At 37.1% G+C, this 26813-nt stretch overlaps 1 non-coding gene across 1 annotated transcript; it reads right to left on the bottom strand.

The window, feature by feature from the left end:
- Positions 1–2741: 2741 nt before the first annotated feature.
- Positions 2742–2801, bottom strand: LOC124986018 (U7 small nuclear RNA). Its single transcript, XR_007108931.1, has one exon. It is a non-coding gene; the product is annotated as a U7 small nuclear RNA (small nuclear RNA).
- Positions 2802–26813: the final 24012 nt, after the last annotated feature.

Raw genomic sequence — 26813 nt, 5'->3', positions numbered from 1 at the left:
TGTACTCTCTGCCCCACGCAATAAAGTTTTTGTCTTCACTGCCAAAAGACCTGGAGATTTATTTGGTAATTTGGGAATAGTGCCTTAACGCTATAATATTGTTAGGCATTCTAAAGAAAGGCAGGGAAGGGAGAACAGAGGAAACAAATACAAAATGCTAGACTTAAATCCAGCAGGTCAATAATCACACCAAATGTAAATGGTCTAGATATACTAATTAAGGATAGAGATTTTGAGATTGAATTGAAAAAAGAAGACCCAATTGTATGCCACCATGTGAAATCCACTGCAAGTATAATAGGGTAGATAGATTAAACATCAAATGAAAGAAAAGATCATCAAACCACTAATCAAAAGAAGGGTAACTGTATTAAATTTAGACAAAATAGACTTTAGACCAAGAAAGATTACCAGGGATTGAAGGGATATTACATAATGACAAAAGGTAAAATTCTTCAAAAAGACAAAATAGCTCTAGAGGTATTTGACCTTTTTACAGAACAGAGGGTCAAATAAATGAAGCAGAGACTGATAGAAGAGAAAGGTGAAAGAGGCAAATCCACAATATACATGCAGATATCAACTCTTTCCTCTCAGTAAGCAATAGAATAAATGGAAAAATGTGAGAAGACATCACAGACCTGCAATCACTAAAACCATTTTGGTTTAACTGGTGTTTATAGAACATCCATCCAAGAATAGAAGCATACATATTATTCTCAAGTGTACTTGAAGATTCCTAGCAATAGACCATATACTGGACTGTAAAACTAACCTTAACAGATTTTAATGAGTTAAAAATCATACAAAGGGTGTTTTGTGGCCATATGGAATTAAAAAATAACAAAGTTGTTTGGAGCATAACCAAATATTTGAAAACTAAATAATACAATTCTCTAGAAACCATTGATCAAATAAGTTCTCTCAAGTACATATAGAAAATATTTTCAACTGAATGAAAATAAAAATATAAGATACAAAATTTGTGTTTTACAGCTACAGCAATGCTTACAGAAAGATTTATAATATTGAGTACTTGCAATAGAAAAGAATAAAGTTCTTCAATCTATAATCTCAACTTCTAACTTAAGAAGCCAGAAAAAGAACTACTAAGCCCAAAGAAGCCAGAAAGAAGGAAACTATCAAAAGCAGAAATCAATGAAATTGAAAATAGGAAACAAAACAAAGAAAGTACAATGAAATAAAACACTCTTTAAAAATAAAATGGATAAACCACTATCCATACTGTTCTAGAAAAAAGCTTAGAAACAAAATGAGAGATATTAGAAATAGAAAAGAGGACATTGAAAATGTTAGAAGAACAATAAGGGAATACTACAAATACACCATTTCCCCAAATTTGACTCTTAGAGAGTAAATGGACTAATTCTTTGGAAGACACAAACTGTCAAAATTACCTTCAGAAGAAAGGCAAATAAGAAAAAAATAAGCATGTTGAATAGTGCTATGCCTAAAAGAGAAATTGAATGTTAATCAAAAACTTTCAGCAAATCAGTCTCCAAACCCAGATAGTTGGATGAATTCTACCATTTAAGGAAAAAAAATGATGAGGGAATAATTCTCAATTCATTTTATGAGATTATGATTACTTACATAAAACAAAACAAAAGTTTTATAAGAAAGGAAAATTAAATCAATATCTCTCGTGCAAAGCAAAATCAAAGTCATAATGAGAAATAAAAATAGACTAATACCTATAATCAAAGACACAAAATTCTCCACAAAATATTAGGAAGCCAAATCCAACAACATATTAAAAGGCTAATCTATCTTGACTACATGATTTATCCCAAGAATGGAAAGCTGACTAAAATTTATAAAATAGTCAATGTAATTTATGATATTAACAGACTAAAGACGAAAAACAACCTGATCAGTAGATTTACCAAAAATGTTTTATAAAATTTAATATTTATTCTTTATAAAAATTTCAGTAAAATAGGAATAGAAGGGCATCTACAAAAAAAAAAAAATCCCTGAAGTTATTACTACATTTAGTGGTGACATATTGATTAGAAAGGAAAATACAAACACCATTATTATTTATAGAAAAATCCCAAGGAACTATTAGAAAAACCACCTTAGGAGTATTAAATGAGTTTGAGAAGGTCACAGGATACCTGATTAATATATGTATTATATCAATCATGCTTCTGTATTTTTGCAGTTAACAAATGAAAGTCAAAATTACAAAACAGCATTATTTATATTAGTACAAAAATACTTAGATATGAATTTAACAAAATAAATGCAGGTTATATGTGCTGAAAACTGAAAAATACTGATGAAATAAATCAATGAAGATCCAAATAAATTTGATGTATCATATTTGTGGATTGGAAGATCCAACATAGTAAATATGTTTATTTTCCCCATGATGATCTTTAAGTATAACACTCTTGCACACAAAAATATCAGCAAGAAATTTTAAGATATTGACAATATAATTCTAATATATACATATATGTAAAAGAAAATGAATTATAATACATTGTAAAAAAATATTTTCAGCACTGGGGTTTAAACCCAGGGGCATTCTACCACTGAACTACACCCCCAGCCCTTTGTATTTTGTTTTGAGACAGGTCTCACTATGCTGCCCATGCTGGACTCACACTTGCCAATCTTCCATCCTTCTGCCTCAGCCTCCTGAGTAGCCAAGATTACAGATGTGCACTACCGCACCAGGCATGTTGTAAAATAATTTTTTGAGGGTGTGGAAGGGTTCTGGTAATAGCCAGAAAGCCTGCTAGACAATTTCTATAATAGCTGTAACATTTGTAAAACATTTAAAAAAAAAGTTTGAGAATTTACTCTATCTGAATTGAATACATACTGTGAAAAAATAGTCCAAATTTAGACCCATATTAATATAGACAATTGATTGTTGATTCTGGAAGAAAATTAAAAGTTAGGGAGAGCTAATTCAAAACACTAATGAATATCTAGTCTCTGAAGGGCAAATAGCTGCGCCCTTGGTGATAGAAGGTGTTCATTAAATAACCCGGCCAATAAATGCTGGCTTGAATTTTTCTCTGCCTTTGGAAAACTGAACAGTTGACAGTAGCAGTCAAATCAGTTTTGGTAAAAGGAAGTCCATATAGTTGAGTCCATATAGAGCTTCTATTCCTGATTCTATGACCACTTATCCTGGGCTCATTGGGCAAGAAATGGGGTCCATTAGAAAGTGGCTAAGTATGTGTGGAAGGTGCCTGAGTTGCTTGCATATTCTCAAAAATGCTGGCTTGTATAACTAGCTCTTGTCTACTTCTTGGTAACTGACTTCTTTGAATGTTTCCTGTGCAATTGATAGGGTTACTGTGTATGCAGAGCCTTAAACTACTCTGTTCCTGCTCATCTAGATTGTGCAAAGGGTGTAATTGATGGTGAATACCTTCTTTTTTTCCAGTGGGTTTTAAATTTCACAAATTACAATATCATAGATACATAGCACTTTTAAAATCCCCAATGAAACTCTGGTCATAGGCTTGAGTGAGATTTTGTGGCAGAAAAAACTTCTTACATATTGCTGCAGTTTGTTGCTGGGGGATCAAATGTATCCTGTGGGGGTCTGGGGAGAGGATTCATGGAAACCCATGCTTGGTATCTTCCAGGATATGATCCTGGGTTGTGAAGTCACTTGATTTTCACTGGTCATGTACTCATGACCTCTGTGGCCTTAACAAACAGGTGTCACATTTTCTCTTAGCAACTAGATGCTATGATTATCTACTGACTCCTTTCTCCGGGCCTACATTCCATCCCCCCTCGCATCTACCAGTAATAATTTGAGTAATTGTGAGAGTACCACATGTCGAGAAAAGAGACCATCTGTGCTCTCATCAAATATGTGAGCAATTGCAGAATCCTGTTTCGAGAGTCTGTCTTCTGGGTACCACTTTTTGTATTAGCATCCAGTAGGAAACACATGGAACATCAAAAAGAGACTGTTGAGGGGTTGGGAATTTATCTCAGTGGTAGAGCATGTGCTTAGCATGTGCAAAATCCCTGGGTTCAATCTCCTGAACACACACACGAGGCTACTGACCTGCACACGCGCACCTGCTTGTCCCTTCTGAGACTGAACCCTGCTCTAAGCCAGAGGAGGCAGGCACTATACAATCCCTAGAGGTCAGACTCCCAGGGCCCAGGACAGGGTAGGTAAGCATGAAGAGTGTTTCTTCAGGTTCTAATCTATTATGATTAAATTGTGTCTTCCCACCTTCCACCAAATCCCTATGTTGGAACCTTAACCCCCAGTGTCACTGTACTGGGAGATGAGTTCTTTATGGACATAATTAAAGTTTAATGAGGCAAGGATGGTGGGTGCATGGTGCCTTTTTAAGAAGACAGGGAAACACCAGAGATCTCCCTTAGCTGGTGAGGGCACAGTGAGAAGACACCATCTACAAGCCAGGAAGAGAGCCCTCCCTGGACAGCAACCCCAGTTGCACCTTCATCTTGGACTTCCAGCCTCCAGAACTGTGAGAATAAATTTCTGTTGTTTAAGCATCTAGTCTGTGGAATTTTGTTATGATAGCTCATGGAGACTAATGCATACCTATAAGATGAAGATTGTAATAGGTATCTCCTGGGATTCCTGTGAAGATTAAATGAAGTAATATGCTTAATTTCTAGTTTAAGGTAATATATGGTCATCTTATTAACAATTCTTCTATTATTTTTATTCTTGGATTTAACAATTAAACAGAGTCTCTTTTTGTGCGTTGTAGTTATCATTCCCTCTTTTTTTCTTTTCTCAGCTTCATTTATCTTTCTTGAGGTGAACCAAATAGGCCTTCATACATTATATATGCTATGGGGTTTAGGATAGCTTTTACATTCTATTTGAAATCTGTTCTTGTTAATGTCTTACTACCCCCACCATCATATTGGATTAGTGTCTCATTTTAGCAGTTTATAATATCTTCCTTACTGGTTTATAGCAGATGGTTCTGAGTTCATTACTCCATAAATATAGATTATATTATTTTTTTCTGAGTGAATTACTTTGTATCAGTCCCTGATGAAGTTCACCTGTCACATTTCAAAATGTTCTTGTCAAACAGCAGACCCAACACTATTTTCATTTTTATCTTCTGTGTTTTACATCTCTCTTTTCTTTTCTTTTTAGTACATAAATGCTTTATGGGCAGAAAGCACTCACTTCATATCATTTTATATGTCATTTTTCAAGCATCAAACATACTGATAGTTTTAAAAAAATAATGAAAATTCTTTCAGGTAAAAAGAAATTCATGTTTTAGTGTTTGACTTATTTAGATTTACTGGAGTGGTAGCTGCAAAAATAATAAAACTCTATCATCCAGAGTTTTTTTTGTCTGGGCCATGTGATCAGAAAACAGAAGTGTGGGGTCTGCATAAATCTTTTAAAGGCAGATAATCCTGGTAATACAGTTTATTAGCTATTAAGATTATGTTCTTTTAAGGTAGGTATGGTGGCATGTGCCTATAACTCTAGTTACTTGAGAGGCTGAGGCAAGAGGATCACTTGAACCTGTGAATTTGAGGCCAGCCTGGGTAACAGAGTGAGATACTGTCTCAAATAAGGAAAATATTGCTACTCTTTTAGCAGTAATATAGAGTAAACCAAAGGAATAGTTTAATAATACCTACATCTTATTGAGTTCTGCTACGAATGGAAATAGTGTGTTGGTTATTTTATAGTTATCATATTATGTATTCTTCTGAGATAATCCTAGAGGCTTGTTCTTCCCCTGTAGAGACCCCCTCTGTAAGAAATTAAGTGATTTTACTGGATTTAACTAAGGACAGGTTTTTCCAGGTAAATGTGTAGGTTGGGAAGAAAAATGACAGACTTATTAAAGGTTTTCATGAGAGGAATTCCAGGGGCTAACTCTAGGGTTTAGGCTGGGTTACATGGAGGTGAAAGGATGAGAGAATAAAAAACTGGGGTGTGAATGGATTGGAGGTTTTTGAATTTGCACAGTTGCTAGAACTGGTGATTTAAACGAGATTATGTTGTATTAAAAAAATCAGCCATTTGAAATTCAAATTTTGGGGAAAGTGTGGTTATTGGTTGTATGATCATGAGGTATTGGGTGAATCTTCCAACAGATGATGAAGCAGAAAATGGTGACATGACCCAGAGGAAAGGTAGGCATGGTGGGTGCAATAAAACCTCTTAAAGGCATCCGTGTTGAAATCCTCAAAGCCCATGAGTATGTTAGCTTAGTGGCGAGGGGACCTCTGCACATATGATTTCGTTCAGGTTCTTCAGAGTTCATCTTGGATTATCCAGAAAGGGGGAGGGGCATCTTAATTGCAGAGCTTTATAAAATGAGGCAATAGGATTGAGTCAAAGATAAACTTGTGTTGACAGGGTCAGAGGTTTAAGTGATATGGGTTCTTGGGCTGAGGAAAGTGAGCAGTCTCTGAAAGTAAGAAAAGACCTGGAAACAATTCTTCCCCTCCAGAAGACAGTGGGTCCAAAAGGATGGCTGCCTGGATAAAATGATTTCAGACCCCAAAACTGTAAGGTGATAAATTTATATTGTTTTAAGCCAACAAATTTGTAGTATTTTATTGCAGGAACAATAGAGTAGACATTAGAGTCATCAATTAAGGAGAATAATGGTAGTGGGGATAAAGTGGGATGGTAGATGACAGAACTAAGGAGGCAATACTAGTGCATGCACTTAGGGTCACAGGGATTTTGTTAATTTTACAGGTGATGCAGCATGAGGATGGAACCGTTGGGAAGGGAGGTGAAATTAGTCATTAGGCTGAGTCCAGATGGCTGTGGGATATGCTCATGAAGAACCAGGAGAGGTTGGGTTTCTGGTGGGGTCTGGATAAACAAGAAAGAGAAGTGAGAATCCTAGGCTCCCTTAGCTCCAGGTAGTTTGATTTATTATTCTAACACATCCAGAGCATCCATGATTTGTGATGGTTCAACTTAAGATTTTTTTGACTTTATGATGGTGTGAAAGCAAAACATATTCAGGAGAAACCATACTTCAAATTTTGAATTTGGATCTTTTCCCAGGTTGGCAATGTGTGGTAGGACATACTCTTGAGATGCTGGGTAGGGGCAGTAGTGGCAGCTTCCAGTCAGCTATGTGGCCTGGAGGGAGACCTAGAGGGGTGCTATTCTGCTAAGGTATGACATTCAATAAGTTAGGTGTATTAAATTGCATTTCTCTTTGCGATGCTGGGGATTGAATGCAGTACTTTGGGCTATATCCCCAGCCTAAATACATTTTTGACTTAACAATATCTTCAGTTTATGACAAGTACTGGGACCCCATAGTTAGTCAAGTAGCATTTGTATTTTTCAAACACACCTCTGGTGAGAAAGCTGATAGGGCTGGTGGTTTAGTGATCAAAGCACAAACCAGCGTGTCCTCCTGGGACTGTTGTCTTGAATGCTAAGAATTCAAGTTGTTCCAAATCTGCCTTTTTCTGTTATAGAGGCACAGTGGTGTGACAGACTGGGTGGGTTGAAGGAGTAAGAGAGAGAGAAAAAAAAAGAATTTTGATTGAAATATCATCTTATTTGGAATAGGAAGCTTGCAATTTCCACTTTTCTCTGGAAGAAGAATCAAACTGGTATTTTTCTTATCAACAACATTGGATGTTGGATGTCAGTGCATTAATGCCTTCAAAACTCTGAAGGAACAGAATTGAGGACCTAGACTTGCATGATAAGCAGAAACATATGATAAGGGGAATGAGGGCGGGCATACCTGTCCTTGACCTCTATGACATAACATGAAAACTGTTTGGTTTGACCAAACCTGTCAACCCACCCAGTCTGTCACACCACTGTGCCTCTGTAACAGAAAAAGGCAGATTTGGAACAACTTGAATTCTTAGCATTCAAGACAACAGTCCCAGGACAACAGTCCTGGTTCCTGTCATAGATCACCTAAAGCCCCTGAAATTTTCCAAGTGATAGGAGTATCTTTTGTTATTTATAATAAGCTCCTTTAATTACTCCTAAGTTATCATAATGAGCTGTCTTAGAATGGGGCCCCTAGATAGGCTCAGGCTTGGGCCAGTCATCAGAAAGATCAAATGAATTTTTGGGACAGAAGGTTGGAAGTCTTTTAGTCCTACTCACTGACCTCTGGGAAGGGCAGTAGGGAGGGGCAGCTGGAGATCAATTTCTATGAAAACTCTTGAACGACAAGACTGGATGAGCTTCCAGGTTGTTGAACATGAAGAAGTGCTGGGAAGGTATGGAAGCTCACCCCCAGAACCTTATCCTGTGTCCCACTTCACCTGTATCCTTCGTAGTAAATCAGTAAACATGAGTGGTTCCCTGTGTTATGTGAATTGTCCTAGAATTATTATTCTAAATTATTGAAACCATGAGGGGTATAACCTTAATTTATATCTAGTTGATCAGAAATATAGGTCACAATGTGGGACTTGCAAGTAGTATCCTGAAATAGGTTGTTTGTGTAGTACTGAGCCCTTAAACTATGGGACCTGACATTCAGATAGTGACAGAGTTGAATTGAATTATAGGACACTCAGTTGATGTCCACTTGAGAATTTCTTGGTCTGGGAAGACCATTTCCACACATCTGGTCACAGAAATGTTCTGTGTTGAGTGTGAGTAGAAGGAGAAAATGTGTGTGTGTGTGTGTGTGTGTGTGTGTGTGTGTGTGTGTGTGTTCCTTTCAGAGATGGCTGCTCTGGGATGGGTTTCTTGCCCTTTCTTTGTATTGCAAAGGGCTGGCCCTGCTGCATTTCTTAGTTTCCCAGTTTACTGGCTTTAGATTAGGTTTAAGCAATGGGAGTGCAGGAGGAATGAACAAACCATTTGGGGTTCTTCCTCCCCATGCCCATAGTGGGAGGTGACAGCTGCCATGTCTTTTTCTTCCGGGTGACCTGGCCCAGGTCCACACCTGGGAACTGGTGAAAGCCACCTCCTGCTTTGTCTCTCCAGTCTAAAGGTGGCTGTGAGTGTTTACTGTCTGGAATGTCTGTGTTGCCTTTTGCCCTGTGTGATTTCTTGGTCCTTCATTATTTATACATTCAATTTTCTCCTTTAAATTCCTTCTGTCTAAATGCATTCAGTACTTTCAGTTTTTGTTTTTTTTGTTGTTGTTGTTAGAAATCTGAATGATGATAAAGACATTTTCAGACATTCATGGAATCAGAAAGTCTGTCTCTGGAATAATCCTTAGAAAGTTCTATGATGATATAGTCTAACGAGGTCAGAATTCAAGAAAAAGGAAGCATTCAGTCCAAGAGGGCAAGAGGGAGCAGTGGATCCAATCCAAGAGGGCTGTGAAGGAAAATCCAGACTAAAAGCCATTCCACAAACTGGGAGCACAAACAATCCACCTTCAAACAGCAGTTCAAAAAATTCCAAAAGAGCAATTAAATCCTGCCCCTAAAATAAAAGTCAGGAATGATCACAAGTCATTGTATTCCAGATTTGAAGCAAAAGATTCCATGATCTTCAACATAATTGATAGAGTGTAAAGTTTTCTCCTCTTCATGGCCCAGGAGTTGACAATGGACTTGTAAACAGGGAAATATGATCCTAGCATTATACTTGACCTTGCAGTAAAAAGTATTTAGGGTCAAGTTAATGTAAATGCTATTAATTGGCTTTTAGCTTTTAAAAATCAATCTTAAGTATGAAGAATGAAGACTTGATTTTGGTTGCTGAAGAGACTATCACAAATTCAACAATTTTTCTTAGGTAAAAATAAAAATGAAGTTGCAGAAGGTCAAGGGAGGAGGTTAAAGGAAGGTATAGGGCATCGTTGTTCCCATAATGCATAGTGTTCCCATCACTAAAGCTGATGGAGCAAGTAGAAGACTATGATAGTATTTAAAACTATTAAGGTAGTCAGTAGTAGAATAAAAAACAATATTGAAGTTGTCAAACATTAGGAGATGGGGTGTATCATAGGTGAATTCAGAAGATGCTGCCTCTAATTGTTAAATCAATAAGAGGTTTCCACTGGGGCAGGGCAGGAGGGGGACCAAGGAGGTTGGAGGTGTCTCTGTTTCTTTCCAGCCTAAACTTTCTTTTATTATTTAAGTTGTTACCATGTGTATCTATTATTTTCAGCATTGAGAATTTTCACAACACATAGGAATAAAGCTGCATAAAATCTTAACAGCGTCTCTCCCTGGGAAGGGAAACTGTGTTTCCTCGATTTTGCCTTATCTTTTGTGTTATCTGTAATGAGCACTTACTTTTTCAGAGAAACTTTTGCTTAACTTTATGAAAATGAGCAACTGACTGTCCTATTTTTCTTCATCTTGGAGAGAAATAAGTCCAAACTCCTTATATCATCAAGAGACAATATCAAGGAGTAGTTATGAGCATGGTTCAAACCTCAGTACTTATGTGATGTTAGCAAGTTATGAGGTTTCGTGGTAATTCTGTTTCTTATCTGAAAAACCGAGACCTTAAGTATGCTGACTTACTAATTACCCTTCTGAGGACGACGTGAGTTAGTCTGCAGGATGCACATAGAATGGTGCCCAGCACATGACAGACATGATGCAAGTATTTTTTGATTATTTTGGTGTCTAAGATTCTTTATGATCTGGCTCCAGGGCAACTCTCCAAAGGTGTCTTTCCTTACTTGCTCTTTGAATTGCTTGCTGTTCTTTACACACAAATACTATTTTCCCGCTCTTCTTTTCTGTCTCAGTTGCTTTATTTTCGAAGCAAACTCTTTCTTTATAGACCAATTCGGTACTGCCTCTCCAGGTAGCTGTTTCGAACCTGCCCAAATAGAAGTGTCTCCTTCCTCCTCTCCACACCACACCACACCTTTTATCAGTGCCATAAGGATCTTATGGGTCATACTGTTGTTAAAAATACAACTTTAGACATAGTAAATGTTAGGATTTAGGTTTGAGATGTCCTCCCAAAACATATGTATATATGGGCCCCAAGTGAGGCAGAACATCCTGGGGGAAAACAGCTCAGGATGGCATGTTTCTGGAGGACAAGAGTATTTGACTAAGTACCTGGCAGAATACAGGTGTTCCCAAAATATTGTTAAACATTAATCAACCAGTTAAAAAAGAATTGCGCAAGCAATATGGTATCTTAGTTAAAATAAAAGCCTTAATAATCATCCCCTCTCTGGTGAAATTGTTATGCCTGTTTCTCTTTTGTTTTTCTTTCATAATAGGCTGGAATAAGAGAAGTGACTTTGATAATAAACCACATTTGCCATTTCTAGTAAATCTTTTGTGGCTTGGTGCCAAGGTTCATTAGAGTCCCCTCCTTTTGTTACTGAACAAAGACCAGTTTTTTTCCTGCTAAAATGCTGACTCATTCTTTTGTGGCTTTGATTCAGTTCCGTTGTTCCAGAAGGAACCCATTTGCTATCAGCAGAATTTTAAAAAATTCTTGTTTCCATAGGTGGCGCTAACTGTGCATGTTAAAGTCATAAATTGGGCTAAGAATTAACCTTGCCTAGAAATCATCGAATGTTCATTTGTTTTTCATTCTTTCTCTCAAGCTTTTGCTTCTTTGTACTTATTTACCCTTAGAGAATATTCCTAAGCAGTGTTCTGGAGATGCTGCCCTAAGGTTGGTCATTAAAACCAGGTCCGTTAACAGGAGACCATCTTCAGTATCTGGGTAATTCAGGCTTTAAAGAAAATATTAATAATAAAAAGCTACATCATTTATAGTGACTGAGAGTATTATGCTGTAGAATTACTTTAAATAAATTACATCTTAATCATATCTTGTTAAATGTAGAATGCTAATTACTAATATCCATGTAAGTGTGCCTATTCTAGTTTCCCTATTTTATATTTTGTGCTTAACCTCTCTGCAGACCTTTTTAAAAAATATATCGTTTTTTAGTTGTAAATGGGACACAATACCTTTTATTTATTTATTTATTTATTCATATATGGTGCCGAGGATGGAACCCAGTGCCTCACATGTGCCGGGCAAGTGCTCTACCACTGAGCTACAACCCCAGCCCCCACTGTAGACTTTGTATTATACTTTTAAGTAAAAAAACTGACATTTCTCCATTTTATTTTCAAAATTATTTTTGCATTGTGAGTGTGAGCATTTGATGTTATTATGCTTATGGCTCTATTTTATGTTTAAAAAATTGTATAGTAAAGATTAAAGGTGAGCATCTTGTGCTTTGACCCATGAGTCCAAGACCTAAACAAAACTGGCAATGAGCTCAATGAAATGGAGTCAATAAGTCAGTATCTTCTGCTTCTCTTTTCAAAGTATATTCTTTCCATATGGTTCCACATAAACATGCACACGTGCACACACACACACACACACACACACACACAAGTGCTTGCATTGTCTATGTTTAAGAAACAATCAGGGAAATTGTACTGGAAACATACAAACAGTGTAGCCAGTATACATTCTATGCATTGATTGTGGGAAAAGGTGAATAGCAACAGGGGCTGTATTCATGGGCATGTGACCCCTGCGGTAACATGTGACCCTCTGCTTAGAACAGCACTGTGCTTGGTTTAACACTTGAATTGCTGTCTTAAATATCCTAATAATTTATTTAACATTTTCATTTTGCACTGGACCCTTTTGATTTTGCAAATCATGTATCTGGTCCTATCTAGGCCTTACTGACTTTAAAAACAAGATGCTGGACTGGGTGAATTGTCACGGGTACTGTATCCTATATGACTGTCTTCAAGGTTTGAGATTGTATGAAATGGAGATTCAATTAAATATTCCTGAAAGTGGCCCCAGCACAGGGCCATTGTCAGTGGACTATGGAACAGTCTTCTTTGTAGACCTTCAGTAGACCCTCAGTAGAAGGCAGCTGAAAACTCTGCTTTCAGCCTTTGCTCACCCAGATTTCATTCTGCATATTCTTGAGAAGTTTGTGTTAAAGGTTTTTGAGACCTTTCCAGAAATACGCATATCACCTCCTTGCATTCATCTCCCAAACAGATGTCATATGGAACATATTTTCTGGTAGGTGGAGTGCATTTTCTTCTAGTTCTAAGTAAGACAAACAGAAAGGTAGAATCAAGTCACCTATATATTTAGACTAGTGCAAACCTAAGGTGCATTAGTATATAGGGTGATTTTGAAATTTGGAGCTGAAAATCATAACCACATTCTTGGCACCCTTTACACAGAAAGATGAGTTTATCAGCTGTTCGCATGTCTGTGTTCATCAGCAGAAAATAAATGAGTCTGTGCTTAATATGAGTTCTCCTTGGACTGAGCTTGCCCTGAAGTTTTTAAATTAGATCTGGGCAAAAAATTCTGAGCCTGCTATGGCTTTGCTTCCTGCTTTGCATTCTGGATGCCTCTCCTGGTATATTTCACAGGGTTCCAGGAGCTTATCTATTGCAGCTCTTTATATTATCATATCATTTAATAAGATAGCTTTTTTTTTCTTCCAGTCTTTATAATAAACATTTTAACAGGAACATATGGAGACAGCATTCATAAGACCATAGACCTGGCTCAGAAGAGATTCTGAGAATATGCCTAAATACATCATAGAATTCTTAGAGCTTTGTCCTTCAGATAAGTGAGAATAATAGATCCAGTTCTTTCATATAGATTTACTTATGTTCATTAATTTGTTATTATTTGCTTATTTTTTTTATTCTTGCTTTAGAAATGAACATAAATTTGAAGCTTGAAAGTTTACAGGTGGACATTACTTAATGTAGAGAACACTGAGAGTTGGAGCCCAAAGACATCATAATATTCTCTCAAATGACTCAGGAAACAGAAGAAATTCATTTGGAGTTAATAGGTTTGGTAGTATCCACTTGAAATAGTCTACATTTTGAAGTTATTTTCAAGAAAAACATCAGTCATCATGTATTGCAGAATTTTCAAGCTTATAATCAGTCAGGAACCATACAGTTTGCATATTTGCCACAAAGTTTGAAAGATTAAGATATTGGGGATGCAGCATTGGCTCCCTATTGCCAGGTTGGGAGTACCCACAAGCTAGGTTTTTATCCTAAGACAAATGCTTGTGAGGAATCTGGTCTCTGACTAGTTTAATCACAAAGCAATTCTTTGTCTTACCATTTCTTCAAGAAGTCATGGACAGTTACAGAACTTGAGCTCAATAAAGCACTGTTAATACCCTGACTTTATTCTAACAGCTTAGAACAGTTGTTGATTTCAGTTAGTTTTTAGATATAAATTAGTAAACATCTGTAAAATAAAAGCTGCAAGAGAAAAATCATTTCTTTGTAGGTGAGTGGATATAGTGGTGGGTAGAATTTCCAGGTTAGTATTTTCTCCCTTATTTAGAGTTCTGTTTATGAATGGTATAATGATGCCCTTTATTGTAAGGAACCCATTTATCATTTTTATGGTCAGTCATCATGTATTTCAGATATATATAATTTTCTTTTTGTAATTTAAAAGTGGTTAGAATAATAAAGGAAGGTAATACGAATATTTTTGTGGGATAATTGTGAAATATGTATACCTATAGAAATGTACACTAAACATTTCTTATTCTTTTCAATGGAAAAACTTAGCAAAGTGCCCAGATCCTGTTTGATTTGTGCTTTTGTCCTGCTTTGGTTCTCTATAGGCTAGGAGCAATATATCATTTGGTGTAATCTAGTTCCCAGGAAGGATGTTACCTAAACCGGGGCTCCCAGTGAGTGACCACGGTTACCCCAGAGACTCATAAAAATGAAATGCTCTGCAGAAGCAAAACTTAAGGGAAAACATACCAAACCATCATTTCAGTGATCAGGGATAAGCACCTTTAATACAAGGGCTATGTATTCTGAAGAATGTAGGTTAATTACTACTAATCTCTCTCTCACTCTCTCATGTACATGCCTTTATATATGCCCCGTGTGTGTTTCCATAAAGTCATTTTTCCTTTAGGATAGTTGCTGCTTTAAAACAAACAAACAAACAAATAAACAAGCAACTCAGAGAGAGGTTTTATCTACAAATCTACCTCCTGGACTTTCGGAGACAGAAAAGCAGCTCCTACCTCAAGAGGTTGGGATCCTCAGACGGGCACTTTCAAGGAAAAGTGTTATTTATCTGATTGTGAACAATTTCTAGAGGAGAGTCAATCACTAGCCTTGTGTCTAGTTGCTGTGACTCTTTCTGTTGTGGCAATTTGGCGTCTGCTCCCGGCTGTGGACTACAGAGTGCTCTCCAGCACCCTGTGAAGAAAAGCTTTCGATGGGATTGCAGACCTTTTTGTCTCATTGTGCTTCAATTCTTGTCTGCTCCTTTGGCTTCTAGTAGCTCTTTTCCACACTTGAGTTAGATGATTCCCCTTCTGCTACTTCAAGTTGCTATTAAAAAAACAAAAAAACAAAAAACAAACAAACAAAAAAAACAGTGGTCACCCTGTGTCTCAGTCACTACAAACAAGAAAGAGATGAGAAAGCCAAAGATGGAGAAATGGAGAATTTCGCTTACTCTTCATTTCTTTTACTTCAAAATCTTCTGTTACCTTGGTTTCATCTGTTGGTCCTCTTTATTTTTGCTCTCTCAACTAAAGTATTAACTTATAAAGATTTCAGAAAAGGGCTTGTGAACGTGAAAGTCAATAGGACTCAAAGAATTGTCAACATACTTGTATACAGAAGTGAAACATACTTGTATACAGAAGTGAACCAATCTCAATCAACTCAGATGAGTAGGGCTAACACTTGTCTGTAAGGAAAAGCTATTTTAACTGTTTGCTAAAGCATAAGTCTATGAGCCATTTTATTTGCCATCTTCACAGACACCATGTTATTAAAGTCATTCACCTACTGGGAATATTTTCAAGAAAATTTATTCCCCCGTGGGAAATGATGAAAAATTCAGAATGGCACATTTTAACTATTGAATATTAATGCAACCTTTCCTAACTACTAATAAAAGACTCAAATCCCTGTTTGTGAATATATTAAGAAATTGGGACAGGTTGTTTCATATATGCACTAGTAACTTCTTCATTGTGATATTCATTTTAACTTTAGGATTTAGACAGGATTGTGATAGAACTGATAAGAGCAGAACTATGCACTTTGTAAATATGCATAAATGGGTCTATCTTTGGATTTATAAAAAGTGATCTTAGTGTTTGCATTTGAGATGAATGAGTTCAGAGTCCTCATTCTATTTTATGACACATGCCATTATAAGGTGTTACCCTCTGCCAAAATGTTCGATTAAGCTGATATAAAAATTGAGTTGATGACCTTGACTTAGCTAAGGCATATGTCATAACTTGAGAGTTCAGTGATTGGACTGGAATTTATCAGTTCAATAAAGACCAGTGGTTTGGGAATCAAGGAATTTAAATGTTCTATATCCATTAATAACAAAATCAGGAAATGTGTGTGAGGGGAGGCACAAAAAATGGTACGATGGGTGTGGTCTGAATATTAATGTCCTCTCAAAATTCCTACATTGGAACTTTATTATTTATTTATTTTCGTACCCAGGTTTGAACCTAGCGGTGTTTAAGCACTTTGGGAAGGGCTTAGTCCTTATGGAAGGGGGTTAGCACCCTTTAAAAGAACCCTTCTACCATGTGAGAATGCAGCCACAAGGCACTAACCATGAGGCAGAAAGCAAACTTCCCCAGACACTGAATCTTCTGGCGCCTTGATCTTGGACTTTCCAACCTCCCGGACTGTGAGTAATACATTTCTGTTGTTTATAAATTACATGGTTTAATGTATTTTGTTATAGCATCAGAAATGGATGAAGAAACAAGATGAGTTAGCACAGCTGCAACATTGGGTGTGTCTTGAGCCGGAGTGGAAGGCAGAACTGTGGAGAAGTAGGTCAGACCATGAAGAATGTTATACATCATGTTAAGGAAATTGGATTTTATTCTGTAGGTACTAGGGACTTACTGATTTTTTTAAACGTAGTTTGAAATACTTTTGGACTTACATAAGAGATGTAAAAATAGTACATAATCCCATATACTATTTACCCAATTTTCTCTAATGTCAACAACATGCATAGCCATATCATAATTATTAAAACTTAGAAATTAACATTGGTATAATACAAATAACTCAACTTTATTAGTCTTACCAGTTTTCTTGGTACTTGATGTTGATATCCTTTTTATTGGGGATTTTAACCACAATCATTTGCTAAAATGAGACACGTCAGATTTATCTACTCTGAGTTCTTTTTTTCCCGTAATTACTAAATATTTCAGGTAAATATCTTTGACACTGTATCAATTTCTTGTTTCTCTTTAATTTTTGTCCACTAGTTTTAGCATTTATCTGTGGATCTTGTCTGCAACCATAATTTCTGTGTTGTTCCAGTGGTGATAGAAATTCCTATCATTCTTTCTGTGTTTGTTTTTTTTTTTTTTTTTTTTTTTTTTTTATTTTTTTATTTTTTTTTTTTTACGTTTACATAGGGTAATGATGTTTATTATATTTTTCCCCTCCCCCCCACCCCTCCCACCCCTCCCACCCCTCTTTTCCCTCTACACAGTCCTTCTTTCCTTCATTCTTACTGCTCTCCTTAGCCTAACTCTAAACCTAACCCTAAACCTAATGCTAGCCCCTCCCACCCCCCATTATATGTCCTCATCCGCTTATCAGCGAGATCATTCGTCCTTTAGTTTTTTGAGATTGGCTTATCTCACTTAGCATGATATTCTCCAATTTCGACCATTTGCCTACAAATGCCATAATTTTATCATTCTTCATTGCGGAGTAATATTCCATTGTATAAATATGCCACAGTTTCTTTATCCATTCATCAACTGAAGGGCACCTAGGTTGGTTCCACAATCTGGCTATGGTGAATTGAGCAGCAATGAACATTGATGTGGCTGTATCTCTGTAGTATGCTGATTTTAAGTCCTTTGGGTATAGGCCAAGGAGTGGGATAGCTGGGTCAAATGGTGTTTCCATTCCAAGCTTTCTGAGGAATCTCCACACTGCTTTCCAGAGTGGTTGCACTAATTTGCAACCCCACCAGCAATGTATGAGTGTTCCTTTTTCCCCACATCCTCGCCAACACCTATTGTTGCTTGTATTCTTGATAATCGCCATTCTAATTGGGGTGAGATGAAATCTTAGGATAGTTTTGATTTGCATTTCCCTTATTACTAGGGATGTTGAACATTTTTTCATATATCTGTTGATTACTTGTACATCTTCTTCTGTGAAGTGTCTGTTCATTTCCTTAGCCCATTTGTTGATTGGATTATTTGTATTCTTCGTGTAGAGTTTTTTGAGTTCTTTATAGATTCTGGAAATTAGCGCTCTATCTGAGGTATGGTTGGCAAAGATATTCTCCCACTCTGTAGGCTCTCTCTTCACATTTCTGATAGTTTCCTTTGCTAAGAGAAAGCTTTTTAGTTTGAATCTATCCCAGTTGTTTATTCTTGCTTTTATTTCTTGTGCTATGGGAGTCCTGTTAAGGAAATCTGATCCTGAGTCAACAAGTTGAAGATTTGGACCTACTTTTTCTTCTATAAGATGCAGGGTCTCTGGTCTGATTCCGAGGTCCTTGATCCATTTTGAGTTGAGTTTTGTGTAGGGTGAGAGATAGGGGTTTAGTTTCATTCTATTGCATATAGTTTTCCAGTTTTCCCAGCACCATTTGTTGAAGAGGCTATCTTTTCTCCATTGCATATTGTTGGAACCTTTGTCTAGTATGAGAAAATTGTATTTATTTGGGTTTGTGTCCATGTCCTCTATTCTGTACCATTGATCTACCTGTCTATTTTGGTACCAATACCATGCCGTTTTTGTTACTATTGCTTTGTAGTAGAGTTGAAGATCTGGTATTGCAATACCCCCTGCTTCGCTCTTGCTACTGAGGATTGCTTTAGCTATTCTAGGTTTTTTATTCTTCCAGATGAATTTCATAATTGCTTGCTCTATTTCTGCGAGGTACATCATTGGGATTTTAATTGGAATTGCATTGAATCTGTATAGAACTTTAGGTAGTATAGCCATTTTGACGATATTAATTCTGCCTATCCAGGAACATGGGAGATCTTTCCATCTTCTAAGGTTTTCTTGAATTTCTTTCTTTAGTGTTCTGTAGTTCTCATTGTAGAGGTCTTTCACCTCTTTTGTGAGATTGATTCCCAAGTATTTTATTTTTTTCGATGCTATTGTGAATGGAGTAGTTTTCCTAATTTCTCTTTCTGAAGATTCATCACTTATGTATAAAAATGCATTGGATTTATGAGCATTGATCTTGTAACCTGCTACTTTACTGAATTCACTTATGAGTTCTAAAAGTTTTCTGGTGGAATTTCCAGGTTCCTCTAAATATATAATCATGTCATCAGCGAACAGGGATAGTTTGAGTTCTTCTTTTCCTATTCGTATCCCTTTAATTTCTTTGGTTTGTCTAATTGCTCTGGCTAGAGTCTCAAGGACGATGTTGAATAGAAGCGGTGAAAGAGGGCATCCCTGCCTTGTTCCAGTTTTTAGGGGGAACGCTTTCAGTTTTTCACCATTTAGAATGATATTAGCCATGGGCTTAGCGTAGATGGCCTTTATAATGTTTAGGAATGTTCCCATTACCCCAATTTTTTCTAGTGTTTTGAGCATGAAGGGATGCTGTATTTTATCAAATGCTTTTTCTGCATCTATTGAAATAATCATGTGATTCTTAACTTTAAGTCTGTTGATATGGTGAATGACATTTATTGATTTCCGAATGTTGAACCAACCTTGCATCCCTGGGATAAAACCCACTTGATCGTGGTGCACTATCTTTTTAATATATATTTGTATGCGATTTGCTAAAATTTTGTTGAGAATTTTTGCATCGATGTTCATTAAGGATATTGGTCTGAAATTTTCTTTCCTTGATGTGTCTCTGTCTGGTTTAGGTATCAGGGTGACATTGGCTTCATAGAACGAGTTTGGTAGGGTTCCCTCCTCTTCTATTTCATGGAATAGTTTGAGGAGTATTGGAATGAGCTCTTCTTTAAAGGTTTTATAGAACTCGGCTGAGAACCCATCTGGTCCTGGACTTTTCTTTGTTGGTAGGCTTTTGATGACCTCTTCTATTTCATTGCTTGAAATTGGTTTATTTAAGTTGTGTATGTCCTCCTCGTTCAGTTTAGGTAGTTCATATGTCTCTAGAAATTTGTTGATGTCTTCAAGGTTTTCTGTTTTGTTGGAGTATAGATTTTCGAAATAGCTTCTAATTATGTTTTGTATTTCACTCGTGTCTGTTGTGATGTTTCCTTGTTCATTCCGAATTTTAGTAATTTGAGTTTTCTCCCTCTTTCTCTTTGTTAGTGTGGCTAAGGGTTTATCAATTTTATTTATTTTTTCAAAGAACCAACTATTTATTTTATTAATTTTTCCGATTGTTTCTTTTGTTTCGATTTCGTTGATTTCGGCTCTGATTTTAACTATTTCCTGTCTTCTACTACTTTTGGTATTGGTCTGCTCTTCTTTTTCTAGTGCTTTGAGCTGTAGTGTTAACTCGTTTATTTGTTGATTTCTACTTCTTTTTTTGAATGCACCCCATGAAATAAATCTTCCTCTAAGTACTGCTTTCATAGTGTCCCAGAGATTTTGATATGATGTGTCTTTGTTCTCGTTTACTTCTAAGAATTTTTTTATTTCCCTCCTGATGTCTTCTGTTATCCATTCATCATATAATAGTGTATTATTTAATCTCCAGGTATTGGAGAAGTTTCTGTTTTTTATTCTGTCATTTATTTCTAATTTCAATCCATTATGATCTGAGAGAGTACAAGGTAGTATCTCTATCTTCTTGTATTTACTAACAGTAGCTTTGTGGCATAAAATATGGTCTATTTTAGAGAAGGATCCATGTGCTGCTGAGAAGAAAGTGTATTCATTCTTTGTTGGATGGTATATTCTATATATGTCCGTTAAGTCTAAATTGCTGATTGTGTTGTTGAGATCTATAGTTTCTTTATTCAATTTTTGTTTGGACGATCTATCCAGTGGTGAGAGAGGTGTGTTAAAATCGCCTAGTATTATTGTGTTGTGGTCTATTTGATTTCTGGAATTGAGAAGGATTCGTTTGACGTACGTGGATGAGCCAATGTTCGGGGCATAGATATTTATGATTGTTAAGTCTTGCTGATTTATGCTTCCCTTAAGCAGCATGTAATGTCCTTCTTTATCCCTTCTGACTAGTTTTGGTTTGAAGTCCACATTATCTGAGATGAGGATGGATACTCCAGCTTTTTTGCTGTGTCCGTGTGCATGGTATGTTTTTCCCCATCCTTTCACCTTTAGTCTATGGGTGTCTCTTTCTATGAGATGTGTCTCTTGCAGGCAGCATATTGTTGGATTTTTCTTTTTAATCCAATCTGCCAGTCTGTGTCTTTTGATTGATGAATTCAGGCCATTAACATTCAGGGTTATTATTGTGATATGATTTGTATTCCCAGTCAATTGACTCATATTTGTTTTTGACATGATTTGGTTTCTCCTTTATTTGGCTATTCCTTTAGGCTAGCGCCTCCTGTTGCTGATTTGCATCGTTGTTTTTCATCTCTTCCTCATGGAATATTTTGCTGAGAATGTTCTGTAATGCTGGCTTTCTTTTTGTAAATTCCTTTAGCTTTTGTTTATCATGGAAGGATCTTATTTCATCGTCAAATTTGAAGGTAAGTTTTGCTGGGTATAAGATTCTTGGTTGGCATCCATTTTCTTTCAGGGCTTGGTATATGTTGTTCCAGGCCCTTCTAGCTTTTAGGGTCTGGATTGAAAAATCTGCTGATATTCTTATTGGTTTCCCTCTGAATGTAATTTGATTCTTTTCTCTCGCGGCCTTTAAAATTCTGTCTTTATTTTGTATGTTAGGTATTTTCATAATAATGTGCCTTGGTGTGGGTCTGTTGTAATTTTGTATGTTTGGAGTTCTATAAGCCTCTTGTACTTGGTTTTCCATTTCGTTCTTCAGATTTGGGAAATTTTCTGTTATTATTTCATTGAATAGATTGTTCATTCCTTTGGTTTGTTTCTCTAAGCCTTCCTCAATCCCAATAATTCTCAAATTTGGCCTTTTCATGATATCCCATAGTTCTTGGAGATTCTGTTCATGATTTCTTACCATCTTCTCTGTTTGTTCCACTTTGTTTTCAAGGTTAAATATTTTGTCTTCAATGTCTGAGGTTCTGTCTTCCAGGTGTTCTATCCTATTGGTTATGCTTTCTATGGAGTTTTTAACTTGGTTTATTGTTTCCTTCATTTCAAGGATTTCAGTTTGGTTTTTTTTCAGTATCTCTAACTCTTTATTGAAATGATCTCTTGCTTCCCGTATTTGGTCTTTTAACTGTTGATTGGTGCGATCATTTAATGCCTGCATTTGCTCTTTCATCTCCTCCTTCAATGCCTGCATTTGCTCTTTCATCTCCTCATTAGCTTCCCTGATCGTTTTAATTACGTACATTCTGAACTCCCTTTCTGACATTTCTTCTGCTGTGCTGTCATTGGGTTTTATTGATGTAGTATCTAGGTTTGTTTGGGACATTTTCTTCCCTTGTTTTCTCATAATGGTCAGTTGTCAGTGGGACCCTGAGATATTGCAGTTTTCCACTATTGGCTTATAGTGTCCCAGTAGATTTCCAGTGTATCACCTCCCAGCCTTCAGTAGCCTGATGTCTTGGAGGAATCTGATAAAGCAGCTCATTCGAAGAATACTGCCCCTAGCCCCCTACTGGTTCCACGTTTTGGAACTGGCTCTGTGCGGAAATGCTCTCACTGTGGGCCTGCACCGTGCAGCTGGCCGTGTGGGAAGAGCCCACTGCCGGAGTGTGGAAGACTACCTTGGGAAGACTCAAGCCGGAGTGGGCAGAGCCGCCTGAAGAGGTCTCCGGCTGCCCTGCCCTTATCCCTGAGGCTGACTGCAGATCGAGGCTCTCCGCTGGTTCTTTGCAGGAGTACACTGCACTGCAGGGGCTCCGGGACTCGGAGCGTGCTCTGTTCAGACAGGCTCTCACTAGCGGGCCAGTTCCGTTCGGAGAACCTGGAGAAGCTGGCTGTGTGGGCGGGGCCCACCGCCGGAGTGCGCAGGACTGCCTGTGGATGACTCTAGCTGCCCTGCCCGGCTCCGATAAGCCACCTCTATCTGGGCCTGCCACCCGGGCCGAGCTTTACCCAGTGGGCAGACTCACCCGTGGCTCCACTTCAGTCCGAGTCTCTCAATGCCTCCCCTTCTTAACTCCTGGGTTGTGGAGCGACCGGAGGTGCAGTCTCCCTCTAGGCCGCCATCTTGGATCGCCCCGTGAAGTCTGTGTTTGTTAATTGGGGTTCTTATGTAAGGAAGAGTGCCGGGGTCCAGCCCTAGCAGCAGTCAGGGGTCTGAGGTGAATGAGAGGTGTCGGCGTGGTGGAGAAACAGCACACAGAGACACCAAGTGTTCTGGGACTGAGTCTCAATCTTTATTGTTCATAGAGCCTTTTTGTATGTTTTTCTTTGGTATTGATTACATCATTTCATGGTTAATACAAGGAAATGGTAAGTAAAAAATCTTCAAGAGTATAATTAATGATCTTATTCAATAAACATGTTTTTACTGTATGATAGCCTAAAAAGGAAAAACAGTTCCTAGCAAGGTAAAGGGCACCATGCTCCATTTAGTTTTAATTTCCCTGAAAGAATACGACATTAAGTTTCTGTAGAAGTTACCCCTTCCAAGAACTCCAATGTTAGTTATTAACAGTGGAATGTTTTTTGTTATTACTAACAGAGAATAGAGGAATCAGCTTATAGTTAATATTTATTCTATTTCATGTACTCAATGATGGACTAAAACTCTAACTAGACATAGGAAGAATACAAATTGTACCTATGATTAACCTATTTATTTATTAAGTAGGAAAAATATCCTTAAACTTAATCATAAACACTAAGAAAGCAATGAAGACCAAACACCACATCAAAGCTCAGAGGAATACTCTCACATACTTATATATAACTTTTAGAGAATTTGTATACTAAAAGAAATCACAGGCTCCTTACAAATTTGAGTAAATCACAATTGCTTATTTATAATTTCATCTAAGTATTAATATTAAACTTTATTGTATGTTATTTTGTGTCCCAGCACCATGAAATCTCCCCAGTATTCTCTATAATCTGAATCTAAGGATATATTGATTATTAGTATTAAAAGCAACTGCACATGGAGACATGCCACGTCTATGGCCCCCAAGAGGGAGGATGATCTTTCAACAGAACAGTGTCAAGTGTCAGAGTGGTAGGAAATAGATGTGGCAGAAGAGTCACTAAATTATTTTTAGGAAAGATAAGATATGGATGATAGATTGGAAGGAGTGAGACTGGAGGTAGAGACTACAAATTAGGAGACAACTGAAATAATTAACAAAGATTCCAAGTCCCAAACTTAGGCAGAAGCAATGGAGATATAGGCAATTAATATGAGAAATGTTTAAGAGGCAGAATCAAGAGAACATGGTGATTAATTGCATGTAAGGGAAGAAGGCAACAAATATAATACCCAGGTTTCTGTTTGAGGATAAAGTACATGGAGTGATAAATGGTTTTAGAAGAAGATGAATTCAGCTATGGATATGTAGAGTTGAGGCACCTCCATGGAACATCCAGGGAACATTGTCTGAGAAGTTGGACATACAAAAGGCTGGAGCTTAGAAGAGAGGTCTGACATAGAATTATAGCTCTGTAAATTATAGTGGATAAATGGGAGTTAGAATCACGGGAATGCATGATATTGTGTTCTCTGTAGAGGCAGAGAAGTCATGGCAAGCTAAGGGATGCCAATATTTAAAGGCAGAAAGAGGACAAGGAACTCAAAGAATAAAAGCATGTCCCAGAACAGTGGAAGGAAAATCCGCACTGGTAGTGAATGTAAGCCAAGGGAGGAACAACCTCATAGAGGAGGTAATGCTCATCAGCATACAGAGTTACAGAAAAGTTAAGTAAGAAAAAGACTGACACAGTCTTGCAACTATGAGCTCATTGCAGTGAGTGGTGAAGGCAGCACCTATAGATTCCTATGAGAAGTGAAAGAGACACTGTGCATATAGAATGCCCTTTCAGTGGGTTTGGAGGAACAGAGAAAGAGGCTGGATAATAGCAGGGCAGAGGGCCCAACCTGGGAAATTCTTATCACACACTCTTCCCTGTCATACTCATAGATGACGGTGTTAAGCATGGTATTCGTTCTTCAGACATTAGCAGGGTTAACTTCCCTTATTTCTCCAGTTGCTCTATATTTACACACATATACACAATTTTATCTGACAGCATCCTAGATAATTCATCATTTCACTGACAATGAAGAAGTTCACCTGGCTGGTACAGAATCACCTGCAATCATTTCATCTCAATGTCATTATATCTCGAGTTAGCTTGTTTGGATGGATCCTTTGACCAAGGTCTCAGCAGGCTCAGTGGATGGGTCAGTTTGCTTTGCCTGACCAGGCAAACCAGGATGCCCAGTCCCCAGGCTCATAAATGCCTCATCATCAGCTGAACAGAGAGCAAGGTGAAAGAAGAGAGAGGATAGCTCAGCTCAAATCTTTCCCCATGAGGTGAAAAGCAATTCAAAACACATGCCCTGCTTACAGAGGAGCAAAAGAATCATAACTCAAGGTGGAGGTCAAATTTTCTTTAGGAAACAAAATTACTTCCATTATTCTATCTAGTAAGAAAAATATTTGCCTCTAGTATATCCTTTGAGCATGAGGAATTAAACCTGGAATGTAAACCATTTGAACTAAAAGTAAAAAAATATTCTGGAAGCTGAGATTGGGCCTGGAACTGTTTATTTACATTACAAGGGGCTTGTTTATATTCTAAAATAAGTCAATAATATTACAGAAAGGTAAAAAAACAGAAAAGAAAACTGCCTCTAATCCCATTAACATAGTTACTATCATTTTGAATATTCCTTTATATCTTTCTGTATACATCTATATTTTTATATAATTACATCATATGAAATGTATTGTTTCATCCCTAGCTTTTTTGCTTGACTCATAGGCACTATTCTGAATTGCTATTTACTTTTTATAATCATTCTTTTTAACAACTACATAATATTCCATGAAGTGGATGTGCCATAAGTTAATTAAACATTCCTCTTCCTTAGGACATTTAATTTACTTCTAATTTATTGCTATCATAAAAAAGGCTGTATTGAAAAATTCTGTATGCTGCACTTTTCCCTTTTAATTTTCATTATTTTTCTTAGAATAAATTTTCAAAAGTGAGATTTCTAAGTCACAGGGGATGAAATTTAAATTCTCTCTCTGTTTTTGTTTATGTGTCTGTATCTCTCTATGTAGGTAAATATTACACCGCCTTTTAAAAGAGTTTATTGATTATACTGTCACCAACTAAGGTTTGCCAACTGGGTAAGGGATCCAAGACATTATGGAAGGTGGTTTGTGTCTTTCTGTGTGGAAAGAGGAAGGAGGGAAGTGCAAGTTCTGTCTAGGTATTTGCTGACAACAAAACTTAGTGAAGCTGAAATTCTGCTGCGAAGTCCAAGCAGAGGAACAAATGGAATCTGGAAGTAGAAAAACAAAGGGTTAAAATCTGGTAGACACTTACAGATTAAAGAAACTTTGAGGGCAGAGAAGCCAAAAAGGGGAAGTACAAGACAATTTCAGCTAGTGGTTTGCAGGGTGTGTTGGTTATAGGGGGCCTGTCTGAGACTGATGCACTGGGAATGTTGCAGACATGCAGGATGACACTGGACTTGGTGATAATTAAAACTTAATTTATTTTTCACTGCCTGTTGGATACCGTCTAAAGCTTTTCACAGATTTTCTCATCTTCATTACAAAATTAACAGGTATTATTATTGCTCCCATTTTTCA

The sequence above is a fragment of the Sciurus carolinensis genome, chromosome 5 (assembly GCF_902686445.1).
Source record: "Sciurus carolinensis chromosome 5, mSciCar1.2, whole genome shotgun sequence".
Taxonomy (NCBI): Eukaryota; Metazoa; Chordata; class Mammalia; order Rodentia; family Sciuridae; genus Sciurus; species Sciurus carolinensis.
The sequence above is the reverse complement of the archived record's forward strand: the minus strand, read 5'-3'. Positions and strand labels throughout refer to the sequence as shown.